Here is a 5,472-nt window from a genome sequence, read left to right as displayed (position 1 = left end):
ACACACACTACCATCCCCCGCTGTGGTCACTTGCTCTCTGCCTGCTCTCTTGCACCTCCCCCTGCTCCCAGCACCTGAAATAAATCTCTCTCTCTTTCTCTTTTCCAAACCCTTGTCTCTTGAGTTATTGGCTTCTCTTGTGACAGGCTTATCCGAGTTTGGTCAGCAACAGGGTTGGCAAACCCAGCCAGGAGCTATGTGTCCAGCTCCCTGGGTTCTCCAGGACGGGGCAGTTCAGCTTGCCAGCACCAGGGCTCACCTGCTCATTTCCTGAGTTAGTGGCTGTGATAGGTCATTGGGTAACACTTACACATAGAAAGCATAAGCCCCAAATACCAAAAGTGGTACAGTGAGAAGGAAGTGTACTTCCCACCTTGGCTCCCCAGAGGCCACCATTTGTACCAGCTCATGTTTCTTCCCAGACAACACACCCATATAACCTTAGTAGAGATGCATCTTACAACTCTCGTGTGCTTTGGTGTGTTGTAAATGGTTCTGAAAAGAAAGATACATTTAGGAGTGACAGTAAAACCTTGGATTGCGAGTAACTGTTCTGCGAGTGTTCCGCAAGACGAGCAAACGTTTCTAATAAATTTCAGCTTGATGAAGGAGCGGTGTCTCGCAATACGAGTCGTACGTGTCGCCGAAGGTCACGGGATCACAACTGAGCCGAAGGTGCTTGGAATTCGCTTTGATACGCAAGTGCTTTGGATCACAGGCATGTTTCCAGAACGAATTATGCTCGCAAACCACGGTTTTACTGTACTGCACTCTATCTACTTCACAGTGTATATTTGCCTGGTAAAAAGCTCTGTTTCTCAAACTTATTTGAACCCAGAACTCTTCTTTTGGAGAAGAGTCTTTTTTTTTTTTTTTTTTTTTTTGAGAGAGAGAAAGGGCACAAGTGAGTGAGGGGCGGAGAGAGAGACAGAGAGAAGTGGGGCTCACCTGGGGCTTGTGTTTTTTTTACCTGATGTGGGGCTCGTGCTCACTTGAGGAAGATTCTTAAAGACATTTTCTAGTACTGGCATTTTCTGACACCACATATAGGAGAATGCTCATGTGGCAGGGTCCTGTTTGATAAATTAGTGAACATGTCTTCATTCCTGGTCATTCCTGGGCCTTTTGACCTTTCCCCTAATAGGGCATCGGCATAGCATTCTGGGCTCACGACCCCAGAGAAAGGAGGAGTACAGCAACACAAAAAAATGTCCATTCTGGATTTCTGACTTTCAGATTACATCCTTGGGACAACAGGATGAGAGATAAAGGCTTTGAGTTTCAAAAGTCAAAGCCCTAAGGGACTCGGGGCCGGCAGTTTATGACAGAAGTCACAGATTTGGATGGCTGTAAGGGAATAACTTTTTCCCTGCCTTAGGAGACCCTCTGAATTGAGGAAGGGAGAAAAATATCAGAACAAGATTAGGCACCAGTGAGTGTCCCAGAGAAGGGGAGGACATGATAGAATCCCCAGAGAAGTTTGCTACTTCCCCTTGGTAACTCCGAGGGGAAAGCAAACCCCACGGGGAAGTCCCAAGTCCAGGATGGCACAAAGCGTCTTAATGAGAACTGGGTTTTGCCGCACCGGGTAGAAACTCCACACTAAGGGATTTATACACTTTGAAATTTCTTTTATCTTTAAACAAATTATTTTAATTCCAGTAGAGTTCACACACAATGTTATATTCGTTTCAGGTGTACAATCTAGTGATTCTGCACTTGCATTCATCACCCAGTGGTCGTCACTGAAGGTGCCCTCCTTCATCCCCACCACCTGTTTCCTCCAGCCCCCCCACCTCCCTCCTCTGCTAACCACCAGTTTGTTCTCTACAGTTAAGATTCTGGGTTTTTTGGTCTCTCTTCCCACCCCCATCCCTCGTTCACTTGTTTTGTTCTTAAATTCCACACATGAGTGAAATCAGATGGTATTTGTCTTTCCCTAACTGGCTTATTTCACTTAGCACTATACTGTCTAGATCTATCCATAAAAATATGAAACGCTTCATGAATTTGCATATGTCATCTTGGCTCAGGGGCCATGCTAATCTTTGCATGGTTTCCAATTTTAGTTCTGATTTTTAGTATATCAAAGCGAACACTAAAACTTATTTCTCGTTAACGTAAAAGTCCGGGTTGGTCATCCAGGGCTAGAAGCGTGCTCCACATTGTGAAGAACCCAGGCACCTCCATGTTGTTGCTTTGTCTCCCAAGGCCTCAACATCAGATTTCCAGTTCTGGGCAACAGGATCGAGGAAGAGACAGCGAAAAGACAAAGGGAACCCACATGCTGTTTCCTAAGAAAGGTCTGTGGAAGCTCCCATATATTTCTATCACATTCATTTCACAGGAAGTTACTCGCCTGGTGTTATGGGTTGAATTATGTCCCTCACAAAGATACGCTGAAGTCCTAACCCCCATACCTGTGAGTATGACCTCATTTGGAAATAAGATCTTTGCAGATGTAATCAGTTTAAGATGAAGTCATTAAGGGTGGGCCCTAATCCAATATGACTGATGTCCTTGTAAGAAGAGAGAGAGACATGGACACTGGGAGAAGACAACATGTGATGCTGGAGACAGATGTGGCTTTCAAGTGGGATTATGATGTGAGGAAAGCTGTATTCTAAGGAGACTATCTCCTCACTGTGTCATTACAATTCTTAGTGGCTGGCAAAGGAGCCAGCAGGGGCCGGATCTCGAAGGACCTCGAATAGCAGGCTTAGGAGGCCTCCGAGGGTGGAAAATATCTGCAATGAGATGCCTTCGCTTACTCTTTGAGAGGATCCTGAGACAAGGTCACACGCAGAAGGAAGGCCATCAGCAGACCTTTCTGTCTTCCTTTGGTCCATGTGTTCCATAAATGAGCAAAAGATGGCCTTTGTGTATGGGTCCCTAGGTCGTTCATTTCTTCACTGCGGGCCGAGACCCCTTAGCTCAAGAGCCCACCAGCACAAAACTCAAGTTTTTACACACCCTCTTATTTTATTTTATTTAAAATTTTTTTTAATGTTTATTTATTTTTGACAGAGAGAGAGAGAGAGAGAGAGAGACAGAGCATGAGCGGGGGAGGGGCAGAGAGAAAGGGAGACACAGAATGGGAAGCAGGCTCCAGGCTCTGAGCTGTCAGCACAGAGCCCGACGCGGGGCTCGAACTCAAGGACCACAAGATCATGACCTGAGCCAAAGTCGGACGCTCAACCGACTGAGCCACCCAGGCGCCCCAGACACCCTCTTATTTAAAAAATAACTCAAACAAGCAGATTTTTAGCCATTTAGAGTCTGTCTGCTTTGCATACTTTGCAAGACACAGCTCACCCCATATCTGTGAGCCAGAGATAAGATAGAGCCTGACAGTTATAAGACCCCAAGCTGCTCTTTGACCCAGACACTTCCCACCATGTTGCTGAACATGTAAGCCCCTCTCTGCATCCCATATCCCCGCCCTCTTCTGGATGGGAAGGATCCCTCTCATTTGCTCGCTTTAAACTTATGTCTCATGCTGTCAGAGACTTGCTCTGGAATGTAATCCTGTTCGAGAACAACCTTGTTAAAACTTGTGTGTTACTGCCTCTCATGATCATATGTTTGTCCTTGGCCAGTCCCAAGTCCCTCGAACTGTGACACCATACCCCTCTTACTCCTTCCTGAGACTGCAGCTCAGGGTAGGGCTGAGGCTTGAACACAGGCCCTGTTCTTCCTAGGTGAATCCTCTGATTTGACCAAAAGGGAGAGAACATACTGGGTGGAGGGGATGGATACTAGCCAGGGACCTGGAGATGTGGCCCTGAGGCCCTGTCCTTAGCTCTAGGGAAAGGCAGTTTTCAGGATATGGCCAGGATGCCATCAAGAAAGGGTACACTCCTTAGTGAAAACCCAGACAGTGAAAAACACATACTGCATGGTATCACTTATATGTGGAATATTAAATTTTTATTATTTTTTTTAGAGAGAGAGAGAGAGAGAAAGCATGTGAGTGGGGGAGAGGGGAAGAGGAAGAGGGGGAGAGAGAGAGAGAGAGAGAGAGAGAGAGACACCCAAGCCCATGGATCCTGATGCGGGGCTCAATCCCACAACCCTGGGACCATGACCTAAGCCAAAATCAAGAGTCATCGGATGCTCAACCAACTGAGCCACCCAGGTGCCCCTATAGGTGGAATCTTAAAAAAAAAAAAAAGTCAAACTCATAGAAACAGAGTAGAAAATTGGTTGCCAGGGGCTGGGATGTGGGGGAAATAGGGAGAGGCTGGTAAAGGGGTATAAACTTTCAGCCATAAGATAAACTATGAGTAAGTTCTGAGGACCTAATATAAAACATGGTGACTACAGTTGAAAATACTGTATTGTATAATCGAAATTTGCTAGGAGAGTATACTGTAAATGTTCTCTCATGAAAGAAAGAAAGAAAGAAAGAAAGAAAGAAAGAAAGAAAGAAAGAAAGAAAAGAAAGAAAGAGTGGTGAATATGTTAATTAACTAAATGGGGGAATCCTTCCATGAATACATATATCAAATCACTGAAATGTACACTTCAAATATCTTAAAATTGTATATGTCGATTATACCTCAACAAAGCTGAAATTTAAAAAAAAAATAGGGCCACATCTGGTCATGATCTCTTCACTATGTTCAGTACAACGATCACTTATAGAGCAGAGTCTAGGTATTAGAGTCTTTCCAGCAGGTTTGAATGTGCCCTAGAATATTACCTCCTTGAGGGCAGGAACTTTGTGGTCTTATGCATTACTGTATCCCCAGTTCTTGGAACAAGGCCTGCCTCACAGCTGGCCCTTAACATCTACTGAGAAAGGGAGGGGCGGAGGAATGATTGACTTCCCTCCAGGGACCCCCTCCAAGCTGGGTTGAGCCAAGTTCTGGTTTGCGCCAGCCTTCTAAGGAACAGCCCCAGAACCTTCTGGGCCCAACGAATGGTTGACAAAGACACCCCCCTTCCTCACCCCAACCACAAATACCAGTGAGGAGATGCCTGTCACATAGGAATGTCCACTCTGGCCTCTGAGGCTTACAGACCCACATTTTCCACTGTCTGCTGGCCACCTCCAGCAGGAGGAAGTGGAGACAGGCTTCATATGACTCGGCTCCGGCCAATCCCTTCCCTCCCCCATGTACACCTCAGTTAGCTGAGTAGACTTCTGTGTCCAGACTTCTGTGTCCCTCCTCCACCCTCCCCATCGAGAAAAGTCCTCCCACCCTTACCTCCTGTTGCTACCTGAACCCCATTCAGCCTTTCCAGGCGGAAGCAAAAGTCAGCAACCGGATTTCTTAGCGAGGGCTTCTCTGACCATGCTCCTCTCCCATCCTCCCCCACCCGACGGCCACCGCGTGGAAACCCAAGGCAAGAGGAGCAGGTGGGGGTGGGGGGGCAGGTGCATCTGGGGCGAACACGAGAGGAGTGACTGTGAGACACCCAGCAGGAGAGTAAGCTGTGACTCTTGGACTCCCATTTTACTCCTCA

The 5,472-nt window shown here is 46.6% G+C and overlaps 1 non-coding gene across 1 annotated transcript; it reads right to left on the bottom strand.

Moving 5' to 3' along the window:
- Nucleotides 1–1,986: 1,986 nt before the first annotated feature.
- Nucleotides 1,987–2,088, bottom strand: LOC132679958 (U6 spliceosomal RNA). The gene has a single exon (XR_009610442.1). It is a non-coding gene; the product is annotated as a U6 spliceosomal RNA (small nuclear RNA).
- Nucleotides 2,089–5,472: the final 3,384 nt, after the last annotated feature.

This window comes from Panthera onca, chromosome A2 (genome assembly GCF_046562875.1).
Source record: "Panthera onca isolate mPanOnc1 chromosome A2, mPanOnc1 haplotype 2, whole genome shotgun sequence".
NCBI lineage: Eukaryota > Metazoa > Chordata > Mammalia > Carnivora > Felidae > Panthera > Panthera onca.
The sequence above is the reverse complement of the archived record's forward strand: the minus strand, read 5'-3'. Positions and strand labels throughout refer to the sequence as shown.